This window comes from Suricata suricatta, chromosome 12, assembly GCF_006229205.1.
Source record: "Suricata suricatta isolate VVHF042 chromosome 12, meerkat_22Aug2017_6uvM2_HiC, whole genome shotgun sequence".
Classification (NCBI taxonomy): Eukaryota; Metazoa; Chordata; class Mammalia; order Carnivora; family Herpestidae; genus Suricata; species Suricata suricatta.
Window position 1 is genome coordinate 27,433,294 of NC_043711.1, and position 18,201 is coordinate 27,451,494.

Sequence of the window (18,201 nt, forward strand, 5' to 3'; positions counted from 1 at the left end):
TTAGAGTGTCTAAATAATAAAGAAAACACCTGTATTAGAAATAAAGGAATAAGGAATTATATGCAGAGTAATTATCCTAGTTTTACTTTAAGCAGTTTAGGAGAAAATGAGAAGAAAACATCTTAAAAGATTAACAAGATTATCTCTGAGTGTGTGGGATTATCAGTCTTTTTTACCTTCTTTGTATTTTTTAGGATTAAAAAAATGAGGAGCATTAAATTTTTGCTCATTTTATTCATAACACATGCAATATTCCTTAGAAAGTAGAAAATAGCCCCTACTTTATACATGCCATCAGATATCATAAAGTGAAATTAATTTTACTATACAGATAAACAGCTGCACGGCACACATGATCAAAATAAGAACTGTGAGGTATAGTATATTTTCAAAATATAAGCACACCTGCTAGGCAACCATATTCACAGACACCAATTCAAGGGTTACACTTAAAAAAAATTGTTCATTAAAGCTAAGTAAGTAATTTGAAGTCCTTTATTATCCTAACCCAAACATTTCACAGCACGGCCATTTGTTAATTATAAAATAATTACATAATGCAGTTAATAAAAGAACTGCCAAATACAATATTGATCCAAGGAGTCTCCTGAAGCTTTCAGAGCATCGGGAATAGTACATGATCTCTGTACTCAACCGTGACTCCAAATGTGAAAGTAACTAACAAAATCATGACGAAAATTAATTCAAAAGAGAAAATATGCTTTAGAAACATTCTTCCTAAAACAGTTTGTGGGGAAAAAAAAAACCTAAATTATTCCCTAAAATCATACAACCGTTAGCTACACAGCCGGGTAGCCTTTTTGCCCTGTGGTAAACCCAATCGTGGAAATCAAATCTAGCAGTGATTTAATTTACAATTATTGTTCAAAGTTTGAAGAAAGGGATAACTGCATTATGTTCAACGGGCTGAACAAATTTTAGACTTTGAGTTCAGGGTAGATATCAAAGTGTTGTATGCAGGATGACTTCATGGGGATAAGCCGACAGATACCAAGGGAGAAGAGACTGCTTCCCTACTCCCCACCACCCCCACGAAGTTTGCAGTTCTAGTAACCCTGGGATATTTTTCAAAGCTATTTTCCCCTACCTATTTAGATCATAGGGAGAGAAAAAAGTGAAAAAAGGAGAAAGGGAGGGAGGGAGGGAGAGAGAAAAAGAGAGAGAGAGAGAGAGAGAGAGAGAGACAGACAGACAGACAGACAGACAGACAGACAGACCCTGACTTTATTTTTAAGTAAGTAAAGGGGTAAATCAGGTCAGCTACTTAGAACCAGGTTTGTTCCAGGACTGTGATATGGTCAAGTGGTTAAAGAAATTATTTAGCAATCTGAGTGGCCTCATTCTTATCAAGACTCCACCACTAGGGCACCTGCATGGCTCAGTTGGTTGAGAGTCTGACTTCAGCTCAGGTCATGATTTCACAGTTCATGTGTTCAAGTCCCACATGGGGCTCTATACTGACAGCTCAGAGCATGGAGCTTGCTTCAGATTCTGTGCCTCCCTCTCTCCCTGCCCGTCCCTTGTTCACACTCTGTTTCTGTCTCTCTCAAAAATAAATAAATGTATTTAAAAAACAAAACAACCTCCACTACTTGCTAGTTGGGTGAATGTGGACCAGTTACTTTACTAACGCTAGACTGTTGCTCACCCGCACCCCGAATGTACATAAAATCTAATTGAAAGCTGACTTACTTAGTAAGTGGTAGCCATTACAATTACTGGATATAAAGTTTCATAGAAAAGATATGTGTCTGTAGGCGTTAGTTATTAGGAATAAAAATTTCCCTACAGCCCATTTTAAAATGTTTTACATCAAAGTCACAAAACTGTTTTTGGCTGCTTCTAACTAATCTAGCTCCACATTCTCTCTTAGGTTTATACTTTTCATCTTCTGATTCTCTTCCGAATGAGATCATCTCTCAAGGTTTCCTCCAGTTCTATCATTCTAGGACAATCAGACTGGATGGGGAAACATCATCCAGGCTCTGGTTTTGATTGCTATTTTTCCTGTGGTAAATCTCAGAGAGCTACTCAAATCCCCTGCTGATTGTCCTGGCCACGATGATGATAAGCTTAGATTTCGGCCATCCAGCGGCATGCACCTGCATGGACAAAGGGCTCTTTTCAAATTATGAGAACTTCCATATCATCTTCTTTTTTCTAAGGTTAATAAACTTTAATTTGGTGATATTAACCCCAAGGTTACCAAGTGTGGCTTCTTCTTGACAATCCATGTCAGTTTTTACAGAAAAGGCCATTAGGCCATTTGCTAAAGTCAGGTTTGATTACTTCTCATTTTTGGCCATTTTCATAACAAGACCAATTTCATCTATAGTCTTATTTTGTTAATAGTAATCAACAAAACCATCGGACAAATGTGAATCCTTGATAGTATTTTCTAATAATATCCTACATAGTCGATAGAATTGAGCTTTACATGCCATTTTACAGCTTTTTAAAAATATAGGGAGCACTAAAAAAGTAGTCCCTAAATACTTGTTACATGATGCAATGACTGTGGTCTTTGTTCCCCCCATGAAACTTTGTTAGGCATGGTAGGGAAGTGGGAAGGGATGGATGTATTTATTCCATGGGATCTGGAGCCACAATTCTAAAGCTCATTTTGCTTTTTAAGTATCAACTCTTCAACATTGGTCATCTAGGAAAAATAATGACATATCTCATATCAGAGGTGTTCTTTGTGTTGGGCAAATCCATGGCTTTCAAGTCAGCATTAGAGGCAGACATTCCTTTGTCTTCAAGTCTTAGACTATTTATTTAGCATCTATGGTAGATGATAGTATTTACGAGTATTCATTCTCTCTTCCTTCCACACTGTGGTGGGAGTACACTTCTCAGCTCCATTTATAATTTTATGACCAAGTGAACTGTTTTGGTCAATGGAACATGAGTGGGTGTAACATACGGCTGTTCTCAACAAAAACTTTAAATATGTTCATGTAGTCTGAGTTGATCTCTTAAGCTCCGACCTTCTACCATGAGAGTGACATGCTCCAGATAGTGACTCCTTCTTCAGCTGGACAGAGAGAAGAGTATGACAGGTGGAACAGACCAGACCTGGCCGAGTCCAACCATGCCTAGCAGAGCCACAACTAATCTACAGAACTGTGAGCAAAACATTAATGACAATATTGCTGTCAGCCACCAAGATTCCATGGTTGCTTGCTACTCTATAAAAGCCAACTGATAAACTATCCCTAAATCTTAATTACTTCATTTAGTAAGTAATTTTTGAGGGCTTACACTGAACGCAAAACACTAAGCTAAGATTACCATTATGAGAAAGGAATGTACACTGACCCCACTCTCATAGCCTACAAGAAGCAGATGGAAATTACCTGATCATCCTAGCATATGTATAATTATAAACAGGTAAATACTATGAAACAAAGGAATTTGGTGCTATGAGAGTTATACTAAAGGAAAATGGCATAGACGGTGTGTCAGAAAAGCCTGTCTAGAAGAAGGGAGACATGAGTTGATCCTAGCTGGACAAACAAGTGTTCTCAAGGGGAAGAGTCAGCCGAAGAACACTCCAGTCAAGGAAGAAAAAAAAAGTGTAAAGGCCTCTTGGTTGAAGGAAACATGGTTTGGGAGAGGAGAAGAGGCTGGTAGGGCTGGAGGACAAGAGGTGCAGGGAGGACTGATATGAGAGGAGATTAGAGAGAGTCAAAGATGAAAGCAGAACCAGAGACCTTTGGAGGCCATGTTTAAAAAGCAAATGAGTTTTTACTCCTGAGTGCAAACAAGAAGCAATGCACAGCTGTTCAATGGGGGATGGAGTGGGGAAACTGTGTGACTAGATTCCGGTCTTGCAGAGCTCCCTGATACATCAAGAACGAACTGAGGAGAAGGTAGAGTGAACGCAAAGGCACAGTCCAGGTGAGAAATGCTGATAGTTTGGTTATGGTACTGGCACTGGAAACTAGAGAAACAGATTTTTGAAATTTAGGAAGTAAAGCCACCAAGATCCGCCCTGTAAAAGATAATTGGATGTGAGTGGAGGGATATTCTCTAACATCACTATCTATGAAGAGACACATCCTACCATAAAGAGGAAATAGAAGAAATAATGTCTGCAGATTTTGAGTCTGATTTAGTTTATCTATTAATTTTGATTACTTTAAAATATCCCATAAGGGCAGGCCAATTAAACTCCTTGCCACCACAGTTACAGATGAAAAATTTTATTACCAGCGTACACATAAATAACATTTGTGGTACTTGTCAACCTCAGGAAGGGGGTTGGGATAAGAATATGAATTTCAATATAGATTAGTTTAGGAATTCAAGCTGCGTTTTCTCCTTTCACATAACTTGGATCAGTTTTGTTTTGGTTTTTTTTTTTTTTTTAGAAAACAAACTATATAATTATAACAATCCTCTCAATAGTACTATAAAGTACCTCAAAGAATAAGAGGAGTAGAATTGAGTTAGCTCAAAGTCTACTCCTTTTATGTGAGATTTAGAAAATAATTATGAGGCTGTTTCCTTGGGTGTCCTGAAGTTCAAAGAGGATTTCCAGCAGTCTTTGCTGTAATGGCTGGTTCATGGAAACACAATTTAGCTTCTGAAATAGACACCTATAAAGCACACCTGTCACCTGCCATCCAGCCTAAATTCTATACATTGGCTTTTTTTCCCCCCTAATTCTAATTCCACAAATGGATCTGAAAGTTGTGAAGGACATCACGCTACAGCAAGCAGGCATGCACACATGCACATGGCCATGCACACAAATACCAGGGTTCAAGTTTCCCTCCCCAGACCCACAGCACAGACATCTGCAGCAGTGTTCACAGCTAAATTTGTATTCCCACCCGAATTCTTCTAGGATACCCGTCCTCACCCAGAGCCAGCCGCCCTGGTAGGCTGTCAAACAAAATACCTCCCTTGCCCCTGGCGAGAGACCTAGACGAAGACAAACAGATGGTCCACTCTGGGAATTTAATGCTTGGCAGTTCCACGTGACCCAGGGACACACATGACAGGGGCTTCTTCATTTCAGGGGCACGATCCTGAGGAGACTGTCGTCTTTTCAACCAGGATGCCCAGAGCTGCCCTAATTTCATTTATTTCTGAGGCCTCTGCTACTTTTCAGCTTCTTTTTATTCTGTGCCCTGCTTCCCATAGCTTTCCCAACACACTGCTTTCACAGACGTGGAAGGTGATTCAGAGAGAAGACAACTAAATTGCAGAGGTGACACAGGTGAGAAATGGCTGCATTTGGACTCACGATTCTGTTGCTCTAATGCCATATCCGTGAACTCATACCTTCACGATACTGCTTCCGTCTACCATGTATCACATGGATTTAGAAAACCTAACATTTATTTATTTGTTAGGACTTAAAATGAAATGTAAACTCCACCTGCTATTTTGCCATTTGCAAATGACAGAGGACTTAAAAAGCAGGTCCACATTAACTAGTCCTTGAAATGCATTAACATTTTCCCATTACCTTCGGATGACTTTTCTGTGGCTCTGCTGCTAATCCAGAATGAACTTTCACTGTCTGTTGACAATGATCAGTTTCATCCTCAGAGAAAACTGCCCAATGCACCCCTTTATCATTTGGGTGAAACTTCCCTTTGGAGACAGAGGGGGAAATGTTTTCTTTGTTTCATTTTCTTACAGATTCTTCCTTCACTGAATATTCCATGTACCTGGTTAGGAGGCCTTGCTCCCAATTCAACTCTTACCCACATTACCATTTGGAGAGGGAGAGATGCCAGTGAGTGAGACCAACCCCAACAGCTTCAGGCTACAGCCTGGTGAGATTGGCAACAAAGAGCCCTCATGCCCAGAGTCACCAGTACTCTTTTCTATCCCTTTTACATCTTTGTCTCCTGACAATGCATGCGGAGACAGGTCTAGTAGCAAACATATGGTGGAACTCATAAAACTGAGGCCAGGGATTAAGACTGCAAAAACGGAGGCTAGCAAAGGGAGACCAGATGCCCAAGCAGGCATCCATCCTCTTGGGGAGAGGGGAAAACTGAGTCAGCACTAAAAACCAAACATAGTTAAGCCAGGATTTATGGGCAATGTCTGAAATACATAATTCATCTGGAACACAAATCCAATTTCACTTATTTTCCAAGCACAAAGTACTCCAATTGTGAAGTTTCTATAAGAGTTTAATTAAAATAGCCATGCTTCATTTTTGTTCTCCTTACAGGGATTTCAGGACCCCCCCCCCCGCAAAAACACCTCTTCTACATATTATTTTTATTCCCTGAATTTGGATAGAGTATCTGCTCAGTGTAATGGCACTGTTTTTGGCCTTTTACCTCTCTCACTTTTTGTAAAGCTAGTCAAATACCCACCCTTCCGACAGGGTCGGTACCAATGATGTGGACTAGGAAGAATTTCTCTCTCTCTCTCTTTACACACACACACACACACACACACACACACACACACACACACACACACACCTCATGGGAGACCATAAAGAACAGGCTTCTGAAACAAAGACCCCTGCAATCAAACATCAGCTCTAGAATTTACTAGCTGAAAGGCTTTGGGCAGTAATATTACCTTTCTGAATGTGTTTTTCTCACAATATGGATATAATACTCATTGAGAATAATTGCTTTAAGAATTCAAAATAATACCTTTAAGGTTTTTAGCACAATGGCCCACCGGAATCATGACTCTACTGCCATTACTAATAACTCATTGAGTACATTTATGTACCATGTACTGTATGTTTGCTGCAGATTCAATAGTGAAATAAATCATGACCCCTACCCTCTCAGATCTTACATCTAATGTGAAAGACAAAGAAAAGTGATTCCAATAAAGGATGAAAATCTTCTGATAGAAAAACTAAAGGTTGCTATAAGTAACTGTTTTTTATTATTCATTTTTAAAAACTTATGTAGAACATAGAGTTTAAGAATCTGAACTCCATCATTAGACTGTCTGGGTTGGAGACCTAGGTCTGCCCATTAATATTACTGTGACTTTTCATGAGATTTTTCATCAGCGAAATAAAAAAGATAATCATAACTATCTTAAAGCATTTCCATTAGAATTAACAGAAAAAAATGCAAAGTATTTAGACTAGTGCTAGACACACAGTAATCCTTCAATAAATGTTAGCTATAATTACTAGCACTACCACAATTCCATCTGTACTGAGCTTTATAGAAATAGTGACCCTTCAGAATGTCTGTTTCTGAGCATACAAACATTGTTTTGTGTGTTTTTTAGCCAATCATGCTGTAACTAAAACAAAACCTAAGGCATCTCTAAAAATGCTTTCAACTCATACCATTCAATTTTGGATCCAAAATATACAAATAGTGGTATAGTGATTCTGAAATTTTTTTGAGTGTATCATAGGATTGCAGAGTAAATGAGACTGGAAATACAAATATGAGATGGAGAAATGTAAGGAAGAACCCCCATACTGAATTTGCATGGAGGTATAAGATGAATATATGATTTTAAACTATATGCATATATACATACACATTTTCTAGTCCTTTCTACCAAAAAGGTCGAATGTTATTCCCAGTAGTGATGAACACACCTAATGCCTAAATCTTAATACCATTCTCTCCTAAAATGAGTCAGAGATCCTTGGAAATAGCTCATTCCAGGACTGAAGGAAGGAAAACATAAAATGAACTTGGAACATCTTGAGGCAGAAAATAAGGAAGTTCTCAAAGACCAATAGAGTCATGATGAAAGGAAATGGGAAACTGTTTGAAGGGCATTTACTGCCAAACTTGGCAACCTTGTGCACAAGTCTCTAATAGTAACAGATTATAACAACCTGAAAAAAAGTAATCTATGAGTCAACTGGGTAGGAGACTAAGACAGACAGAAGGAGTTAACAAAACAAGTTTTTTATAGAATTCCCAGTAATAAATGTAGAAAAAACTAATAGACTTAGCCGACATTTTGTAAGCCCCATATTGTAAGTGACTCAGGCCAACACCAGAAATAGATGCTAAAAATGAACCACTGGACTGGGAGACATTTTATTGGGAAACAAAATGAGAATTAAAGTTGCCACAAGCCTAAGAAAGATTTCTCTATAGCCACGATAACAAGTAGCCTCTAAAAGCAGACTATTCAATCAACAATCTTTTGCTAGTCAATCATCAAGTCCATTGTTGCTTAATGTCAGTCAGTTAGTAACAAACTCAACACATCTCCAAGTACCATCGAATCAAACTGACCAGTACAATTCTCCCTTTGAATAAATTCATCTTTGTCTATTTATTTCAGATAATGAGCGATGGTCTGCAGTATCACCCCACTGCATACTAACTGAAAAGAAAAAAATCACAACAGGATAATCTGACAGTCACCACTGAACCAAGCGGTCAAGCTTGGCAGTGCCAACTGCCCTTCGAACGGCCGACATGATGTGCCCTGGCATGAGGCAGTGGTAAGTAGACAACATCATCTATTTGGTATCCATGCCAAAAATGACCTCAACTGAATCATGAGAACATAGATGGATGGATCAAGGAAATGCAATGTTCCCTCGGACAACTAACCTAGAATCTTCAAATGACTTAATGCCATGAAGAACCAAGGGAGGTGGGAAAGTGTTACAGGTAAGAGATAGCAAGGGAGCTTAGTAACCAATTAAAATGTATGGGCTTTCCCAAGAGGAAAGCTTGAGCTTTGCATCATGGAGATAAGAAGCCACAGGAGAAAAATCTAAGCATGGAGAGTACAAAGAGATCACTAAGCTGATATGGATCTTCTTGGATGTACCAACAGTGGTGCCATTGTTTAGGAGAATGCCCTTATTCTTGGGAGATGCGTGCTGAATTATTTAGTAGTGGAATGTCTTGATGTCTACCTAATATACACTGTTGGATGGTTTGGCAAAAGGTAAATGTCTATGGAGGAACATGGTGTGGGGAGACCAAAAAGTTAAAGCTGATGAATCTTGGTGAGAGATAAACAGGTGATCACTGAGCTTTTCAACTTTTCTGTGGGTTGGAAATCACTTTATTTTTACTTTGAAAACCACATTAATACAGTGCATTTGGAACATCCCAGATATTTTCTCTCTGCAACAGTTTCTCAGTTACAATCAAAATAAATCTGTCGCACTGTAAGTATTTTTGTAAGTCAGCGCCTACCTTTTGGGCAGAAAGAATGGCCCCAGTAAGCAAACGAAGTTCAAAATATTTAATTTGCAAAATGATTTTCCTCCCATCTAAGAAAAAAAGATAAATGTTTTTCAGTTAAGAATAGCCAAGATAAGATTCCCTTTGGAGTTTAAAAATCCTCCAGTCTTTATCGCAAGGCATTTTATCTCCATTGTCAATAAGACAGCCCAGAAGTGTGTGAAGGAGAAGAATCTTCCCAGCTCCATCAGGAGAAATGGAGGCTGTCTCAATGCATTCATAAAGACACAGCATGACGCTAAGGGCATCAGAGGACTCTGAGCATTCTCCCTGTCTCCCACACTGACACTAGTCTTTGGTATGTCATCTGAGGTGTCCCTCGTGGGAAGACAGGCCTTAATCTGTCAGACCAGCATGTGAACAGAGGCCGCCTGGCTGGATACAATGCAGCTGGTTACCACGTCCCTAGGGGGACAGCACATAGCCTCGGACAAGGTGAAACCAGGCAGACAAGAGAGTGGGCTAAAGATCAACAGGCAGACCAGCAGTGCCTGCAGGAAAACCTCTGAGCTGGTGCATAGGACTGCAGCTTGAGAAACACCACTAGGCAAGGGTTATACGATTCTAGTGTGCCCAGCTGAAACAGTGAAGGGAACGGACATGGTCTCTGGGGCAGGAGGCGCTTCGACCGTGGCTGGCCGTGAGGCTGCAGGGCCTCAGCGCGTACAGGAGGCCCCATCTCGTCCCTAGAACAGAATACAAACAGCGACCCTTGACACGGTTGGGAGGGCAAGAAGGAAAATCTATACGCTTACGGGACATGAATTGCAAGCAATTGAGGGAATTCAGTGAGGGAGGAGGGATGATAGCTTTAGTATTTATGGATTTACAGGAAGAGAAATGCATTATGAGAGCTAGCAACCCCAGCCCAAAGGGAACTAACCACACAATTAAAAAAAAAAAAAAAAAAAAGTCCACGTTCACAGACCTGGCCCTGCAAAGGAAAACAAGCTTAAAAAGGAAATTTGGGCTTTAATAATAGAAATGTTCACAAAGAGCAGGAGAGAAAATTCAATAAGACGTGTGGAACACAGAATCACATCTGACTCCTCTAGACTTTCGGAACTGCACAGAAACTTAACAATATAACTAATACTCAACCCCTTCAGATGGGCCAGTGACAGCCTATGCATTTTACATCTGTTAACTCCCATGATGCCCACAATGATCCCATGATGCAGATCCCATTACCCCCACTTTAAGCATGAGGCAACCATGGGAAAGACAGATTAAATGAGCCCTGGGCTGGGCTCCTAGTGAGGAGGGAGCTGGGATGCATACTCGGGCATGGACCGCCAAGGGGACAGCCCTGAGCCCTGAGGCTACTGCTTCCCATGGAAAGAAAGCCCACATCTTTGGTCTCTTTCTGAGTGAGGATTAAAGCTGAAGTAGCAGAGAAGAAGGGAGAAGCTAGAGCTGAGGCACAGGAGTGGCGAGGCGCAATTCGAGGGGTCAGAGGAACAGCTCACAAAACGTGTGGGCTCCGCACCCCGTTAACTGTTGAAGAGTTTTGAGGTTATAAAATAATTAGGTCATGGGGATGAAAAGTATAGCATAGGGAATACAGCCAGTAATACTGTAATAACCCTGCAGGGTGACAGATGGTAACCACTTATTGTGGAGTGCGTGGTATAATGTACAGATTTTTCAGTTCCTGTAGGGAACACCTTAAACTAATACAACATAGTATTACATGTCAACCATACTTCCATGTAAAAAAAAAAGATATATATATATATATTGATGATACCAAATAGCTCATGTATATGTGGATTATATCAACTGATACCTCATTAGGAATTAGAACTGAGAAAATTTAAAATATTTAGTGGCTTACTTAAAATAACAAACCTACAACATGTTAATATAAATTATGTTTTATGATATTCATGTTTTTTGAAACAAAAAATATTAGAGTAAAGAGTGGCAGTGTTTTACGGTTTTGCAAAGCTCTCAAGAATGGCTTGATGAAAGACAAATGCATTCTCATTTCTAGCTCTGCTATCTTTCTGCTATGACGGGTCTTCTGGTCTTAGCGTAGGAAGAAAAGGTGGTCTCATACAGACAATATACTGAAGAAGGAAAGACACAGTTTCCCTGAAAGGTCTCACTCGGGAACACGAGTGGCCCCAGGACCACTGGTTTAGACCATGGACGCTGGAGTTACAACGTAAGGGTTCAACACCTTGCTTTGCCCCCTAATATGTGCTTGGACTGAATTAATAAAGCTTTGAATATCTTACTCCTTTATCTATAAAACAGGTACTCACAGTACCTGTCTCATAGAATTGCTCATGAGTACTAACATTTTTCAAATGCTTAGAAAAGTTTTCAAGGCATCTATCAATGTTATGTGAGTCATGTTAAAAAGTGCTAAAATAATCACTTAGTTTTACAAGCAGAATCTCTGGGTTGGCATCTTTATACTGAATTTTATATTCCCACAGCTGGGACAACAATAAGGATTTCTTTAGCAGGAGCGAACATTCATGGAATAACATTCATATTATAATAGGCACCCCAGTAAATAGAGAGTGGAGTTCAGATACATACTTTGACACCCGAGAGAAGGATAAAAACAAAAGATCAATATAATCTCCACTTTCAGAGGATGATAGCATCCTACCTTCAAAACTGTACCATGTTCAAAGTCACACCAGACACTGGTAATTCCTTCAGGTAATGGGTGTTCAGTTTTGTCTGTTAAAACATGTCAGGGAGGCACCTGGGTGGCTCAGTCAGTTGAGCATCTGATTTCAGCTCAGGTCATGATCTCATGGTTCGGGAGTTTGAGCCCCACATTGGGCTTGGTGCTGTCAGCCTGTGAGCACAAAGCCTGCTTCAGACCCTCTGATTCCCTCTTTCTCTCTGCCCATCCCACACTTAAACTCTTTCAAACATAAAAAAAAACATGAAAAAAAGATTTAAAAACATGCCAGGAAGTCATTAAGCTGATACATTCAGACATCTTTTAATGAAAAAAAAAAAAGTGGGTGAACAGTTAAAAACAATCAAGAGTTAATACTACAAAGAGATCTTAAAAGTTCTCATCACAGACAAAAAAAGTAACTGTGTGGTGAGGGATGCTCACTAAACTTATGTGGTAATCATTTTGTACTACATTCATATATATATCAAATCATTATGTTCTATACCTAAAACTAATACACTGTTATATGTCAATTATATTTCAGCTTAGAGCCAGTAAGTATATGTCCCGTTTAGGTCAAATATATTTCTATATAGACAAATTTCTATTAATTTTATTCCTAAAAACGGAGACCATTCAGGAAATGGTCTAAGAACTGAAAACAGAATGAAGTATTATGAATACCTTTTCCTACTTGTATCACTTCTCTACATGATGGAATTTTGGCTAAATATATAATTCTTTCATTCAATCCCATCAAACCTCCCACATATTCTTAGATTTCGCCCTTTCCTTCATTAAATATCCTGTTTCATTTCAAAGACCCTAAGAATCCTAGAAAATGGGCTATTTCCCCTGCCTCTCTACATTTACCTCCCTAGGGCCACAGGTAGATAACCAACTTGTAGGACTATATATATTTTTGTTGTTGTTCATCAACAGTCAAAGGATGGTCTTCAGCTTAATGAAATAATCTCGCTGACTAGGAATTGCCATGCATGGTTTTCCACTTTCAGGGAACTACCGTATTATAGAATGCATTCCATACCATTCTATCAAGCATAATCTAGAACACAAAACACCACTGTAATATATTGAATGTAAGATCTCTGATCACCCGGGAGACGTGTGACAGAAGCACCTCATTCCCCAAGATTTAGCTTTGTGATATTACCTTCAGGCAGGCAAATTGTAACTCTGTTAAACATTTAACAAAGAAATACACATGTATGATTATGGTGAGAATGAAAAAGCACATCTCTGCTTCTAGAACACCCGCCCTCCAGTCTCTTCACTTCAAGTTCGAGAAAAGTATTCTCTGCCTCCTTCGAAGTGAAGCCAGGAAGGTAAAGTGAATTTTTTAAAGCATGTCTATGAAACTACGAGCTTGGTGACAGTTGACTAAAGACAAAGAAAAACCTTAAAAAGAAAAAAAAGATTTAACTGATCTCAGGATAGAAAGACTTTATAAGCATAGAAGAACTGGAAAAATCACAAATGATAAAGCTGATAACCTTAACTATAAAGAAAGATTAAAATGTTTGTATAGTAATAACATTACAAGCAAACTAGAGAGATCAAAATAGAAGTAATATTTGCAACAAATATGACACGCAAAGGGTTAGTTCCTAGAAGACCTCCAACTCCAATAGAAAAGGAGCAAAGAAAAATTAACTGATGATAATCATTCATAAATACATTTAAAAGTTCACCCTATCGATTAGGTGGAAACAATGATATAGATAAATCTGTAACTTGGCAAAGATCAGAACAAATTTTAAAAATTTTAAATGTTTAAAGTTGATGAGGATATGTAGAGAGATGTATGTTGCTTTTGTATTGCTGATGTAAAGCAAATTCGAAAATAATAGTTAATTTAAAGTGTGTAACATTTTATCAAATGATTCCAGTTTAAGAAATTTATCAGGAATGGGACCAAAGATCCTTTATCAAAATATTCACGATATAGTTTGAATTGTGAATACTAAATTATAGTGGGTCCCTATGGTATAATATTCTTCCACCATTAGAACTCTCAGAGTAACATCTATATTTAAAACTCAGATAATGTCAACAATAGGTAAAAAGAAAAATCAGGTTATAGAATTTTTCTCTTTTCCAGAGAAACAGATAAAAACAGAAAAAAATTAGAAATTAAAATTTTAGCAGGCATTATTTCTGGCTAATGAGATTAGAGATGGTTTATATTGTATATAATGGGCAAGTATTTTTCTAATTAGAAAAACCATATTCAAGATTTAAAAACTTGTTACACTTGATCTAAACTAGATCGCTTTTACATAGATATCATTTAGACAAAACATTTATTTAGTCAAGCAATTCATTAGCTGGTTACTAAAAGATTACATTAAGAATACCAGATGCTTTGAACACAAGCAACTACTCTTCTTTGTTAACATTTCAGTAGGACTAGAACTAAATTAGTACTGAGTATCTATGTGTACGTATTACATCATGAAGTGAAGATGTGGGAGGAAAAAGATGATGGGGGGAGGGGCGAGGAATAGCTTCACTTGAAATTGAATAAAAGAGAAGCATGCAGGGGCCCCTGGGTGGCTCAGTCAGTTAAGCGTCCAACTTCGGCTCAGGTCATGATCTCACAGTTCATGGGTTCGGGCCCCGCGTCGGGCTGTGTGTTGACCGCTAGCTCAGAGCCTGGAGCCTGTCTTCAGATCCTGTGCCTCCCTCCCTCTCTCCCTCTCTCTCTCTCTCTGTCCCCTGCTCATGCTGTCTCTCTCTCAAAAATAAACAAAACATAATTAAAAACAAAAAAAAGAGAGAGAGAGAAGCGTGCAGTACAGAGACCCAGTCAGCCCAGGCCCAAAGCTTTCCAGCATGTATGGGTCGAGCACTGCAAAATGAAGGCCTACTGCTTATCAGCAAATTGTTGGTAATCTCATCACCCTGAAGACTTCACAGAGATGCTACACTTAAAAAAAAATCCATTAAAATTAGTTCAAAGATCAAGACACAAAGGTGGCATGAGAGGGTCATTTTTCAGTGCTATGTGTGGAGGAGAGAGACCTGTACGGTAACTCCCATTACAGGTAATGAGCACTAAGCATCCAGACTGATTGAACCCCCCTGAGATTTTAATTTAAAACCACCATGGCAAAGCCACTCTCCGCCTTGAATGAACCCCAGCTTCCCGGCACCAAACACAGTAGAAAATAATATGTATTTTCATCACTCTAGACAGAAAAAAGTAAAAAGGCTCACAGAACATCAAATTCCCATCAATGTAAAGGTTTATTTTTAATCCTGGGTATATTTTAATGTTATTTTTAATTAAGTAGCTTAAAATTAGGTCTGGGTTATTTTAGTTGCTATGTGCTATTCTTATACCCAGGAATCCAGAAAGTTTCTTTCAGTTTAGACTTCATTTGACAAATGTAGAGCCACCATGAAATAATGTCCTTTACCCAGACCCAAGTCCTGGACCATCCTTCAAGTAGCAGGATAATGGACAGTGGAAAAATTATAATTATTATGCCATTCTCTCATAAGCCAAATACATTTATTCATTCTTCTTTGCACACCATGTCAATTTTAGTCTTCAACATAGTCCAGGAGACAGGTAAGAGTAGTGTATCTTCCCTTTCACATGAACAAACAAAACAAGGGGCACCTGGGTGGCTGTCGATTAAGCATATGGCTTCAGCTCAGGTCATGATCTCACACTCCTGAGTTCGAGCTCAGAACCTGGACCTGCTTCACATTCGGTGTCTCCCTCTCTCTCTGTTCCTCCCTGCTTGTGCTCTCTGTCTCTCAAAAATAAATAAATGCTTAAAAATAATCTTTTAAAAAAACAAAACAAAATGATGACATGACTAGGTTTCCCCAAGTTGAACTAAAATCCAGTTCCCCAAATCCTCCTCCAAAGCTGGCTGGCAGTTTTCACAAATATAAACAGCTCTGCACCCAAAGAGGTAAAGGAAGCAACAGACACAGGGGTAGAACCCCGTCTAGTGCATGTTCAACACCAGAGACAGGACAAGAGCCTCGCTCGTCACTAGTTACTGTTTCCACACCTGGAGCTCTGTGGCAGGCCAGGGAAGGTCTCCGTGTGGAGGTGAGGACACGGAACTGGAATGAAAAAGAGGAGAACTGAGGAGGCACATGAAGGTCAGAGGGAGGTACGCTCCTAACAGAGACAACAACAGGGATAAAGACCTAGCAGGTGCAGCAGAAGGCCAAGGTGAAGGCTGGAGGCTTTATTCTAATTGAATGAAACCACCACTGAAAATAACAAATAACGACAGTAACCTGGTCTAATGCCTATATTAAAAAGACCATGCCTGCTGCTACATGATGTGAAAGGGCACGGGAGGGAGGTGGTTGGAAGGCATTGTGAGCAACATAACAATAGAGGATTATCATCCAGGCAAGATTCGGCAGGAGTGGTGGACACGGTGAGTGGTAGACTCGGGCCATATTTCCAAGGGTGAACCTCCATGTGCACTGGAAGGATGCTGCGAGAACACTCAATTCCATATCCCAGCATCATCTCCTTAAGGAAGGATCTGATGAAAATAGGACTCTCATCTCTGGTGTTGCTCATGTTTCCGCATTTCCTGAGCAGTCAGCTTATTTTTACCTCAAGGACAGATGCTCTTTCGTTCCTTTGGGCTGGTGCCAGAAAGCTCAGGGCCAACTTTGTGACCCGTCTCTAACAAGTATGTGGACAACTGTTACCTATTTCATCCATTAGTTTCACTTTTGGCTTCATCTTACTTTCCTTATTTTCTTCCTGACTTTGGTTTGCTCCTATTTTTAAAGCACTTAATCTTGCTATACTTGATTAGTCACCTGATGTCATTTTTCAAACATTCCAAGAAATAAACAAATAGACAATGAAGCTTGGCGATGTGCATTGATATACACATAATCATAAACATAAAGGTTTCCTCAAAGGGCCTCATCAGAGATTTATAAATAACTACATGTGTAAGTAACCTGTTTGTGTGAAGCCAGGAAGAAAGGCTCCCAGAAACTAGACTGAAGGAAAAAGGCAATTGCACAGAGACCTGCTCTACACCCGGAGAAGGTAACGCAGTAACAAACTGCTGGAAATCAAAGATTACCAGCTGATGAGATACCAAGTCCTATGTTAATTCCTGACATTTAGGAGGTATAAAACACCACCTCAGACAGGGGGCTCAGCCAAGAAAGATCGGATCTTATCAGCCTGGCTGGAATCCACATGGAAATATAGAAAAACTGTGCTGGGGGTGGGGGTGGGCACCGGGAGGAGGTGGGTGGGGTGTTTTTTTCCTGCTCAAACCACCTGTTACTTCCCTCTCTTCCAGAGCAGGCCACTTTGGAATGATGAATGTTAACTACACATCCAGGTGTGAGCTTGTACATGTGTGCGAGAGAGTATAAAATCCAGGTCAGCATTCTCTTGCTCACTATACAGCATTGCCTGGTGTGCAAATTTATCCCAGTCTGGGGCTCTGAGGATGCAGTCTTGAACAAACCAGACAGCAATGCCTGCCTGCCCTCGTGGAACCAATAAGTTACATGGTAAGTTGCAGTATTAATGCTACAAAAAAGAAGAAAGCCAGAGAGGTGTTGCAATTTTAAATAAGGACAAAGGGAAGACAGTCCTGAGAAAGTGACGTTTGTATGCAACTTGAATAAAGGTCCGAAGGAGATGAAAGAGCATGGCAAACATACATCAAGGGGAATAGCATTCCAAGAACAGTTGGTTCAAGCGCTGTGGAGTAGGGCTGTGTTTAGAATGTTCGACTAACAAGGAAGTAGGTGTGGAAGGACCAGAGTGAGTGTGGAAAGCAGATCAGTCTCCTGTGGCTCTGCTGTAACAAATTACCACAAACGGGTAGCTTGAAACTACAGAAACGGACGCTCTTACTATTTTTGAAGTCAGAAGTCTGAAATCAAGGTGTTGGTGGCTCTGAAAGGGAACCTGTCCTTCACCTCTCTCAGCTTCTGGTGGCCACCAACATCTCTTGATTTCTACCATGCAACTCTTCTCTCTGCCTCCCTGGTCACTTTATTTTTTTTAAATAGTTTATTGTCAAATTGGTTTCTATACAACACCCGGTGCTCTTCCCCACAAGTGCCCTCCACCATCACGACCACTTCTTTTCCCCCCTCCCCCTTCCCCTTCAACTCAGTTCATTTTCAGCATTCAATAGTCTCTCAAGTTTTGCTTCCCTCTCTCCCCTCAACTCTCTTTCCCTCTTCCCCTCCCCCTGGTCCACCATTAGGTTTCTCCTGTTTTCCTGTTAGACCTATGAGTGCAAACATATGGTTTCTGTCCTTCTCTGCCTGACTTATTTCACGTAGCATGACACC

At 39.8% G+C, this 18,201-nt stretch overlaps 1 protein-coding gene across 5 annotated transcripts in view; it reads right to left on the reverse strand.

The window, feature by feature from the left end:
• FHIT (fragile histidine triad diadenosine triphosphatase) overlaps positions 1-18,201 on the reverse strand; it is a 1,373,604-nt gene that overhangs the window by 718,379 nt on the left and 637,024 nt on the right. The gene's annotated exons all lie outside the window — the stretch shown is intronic.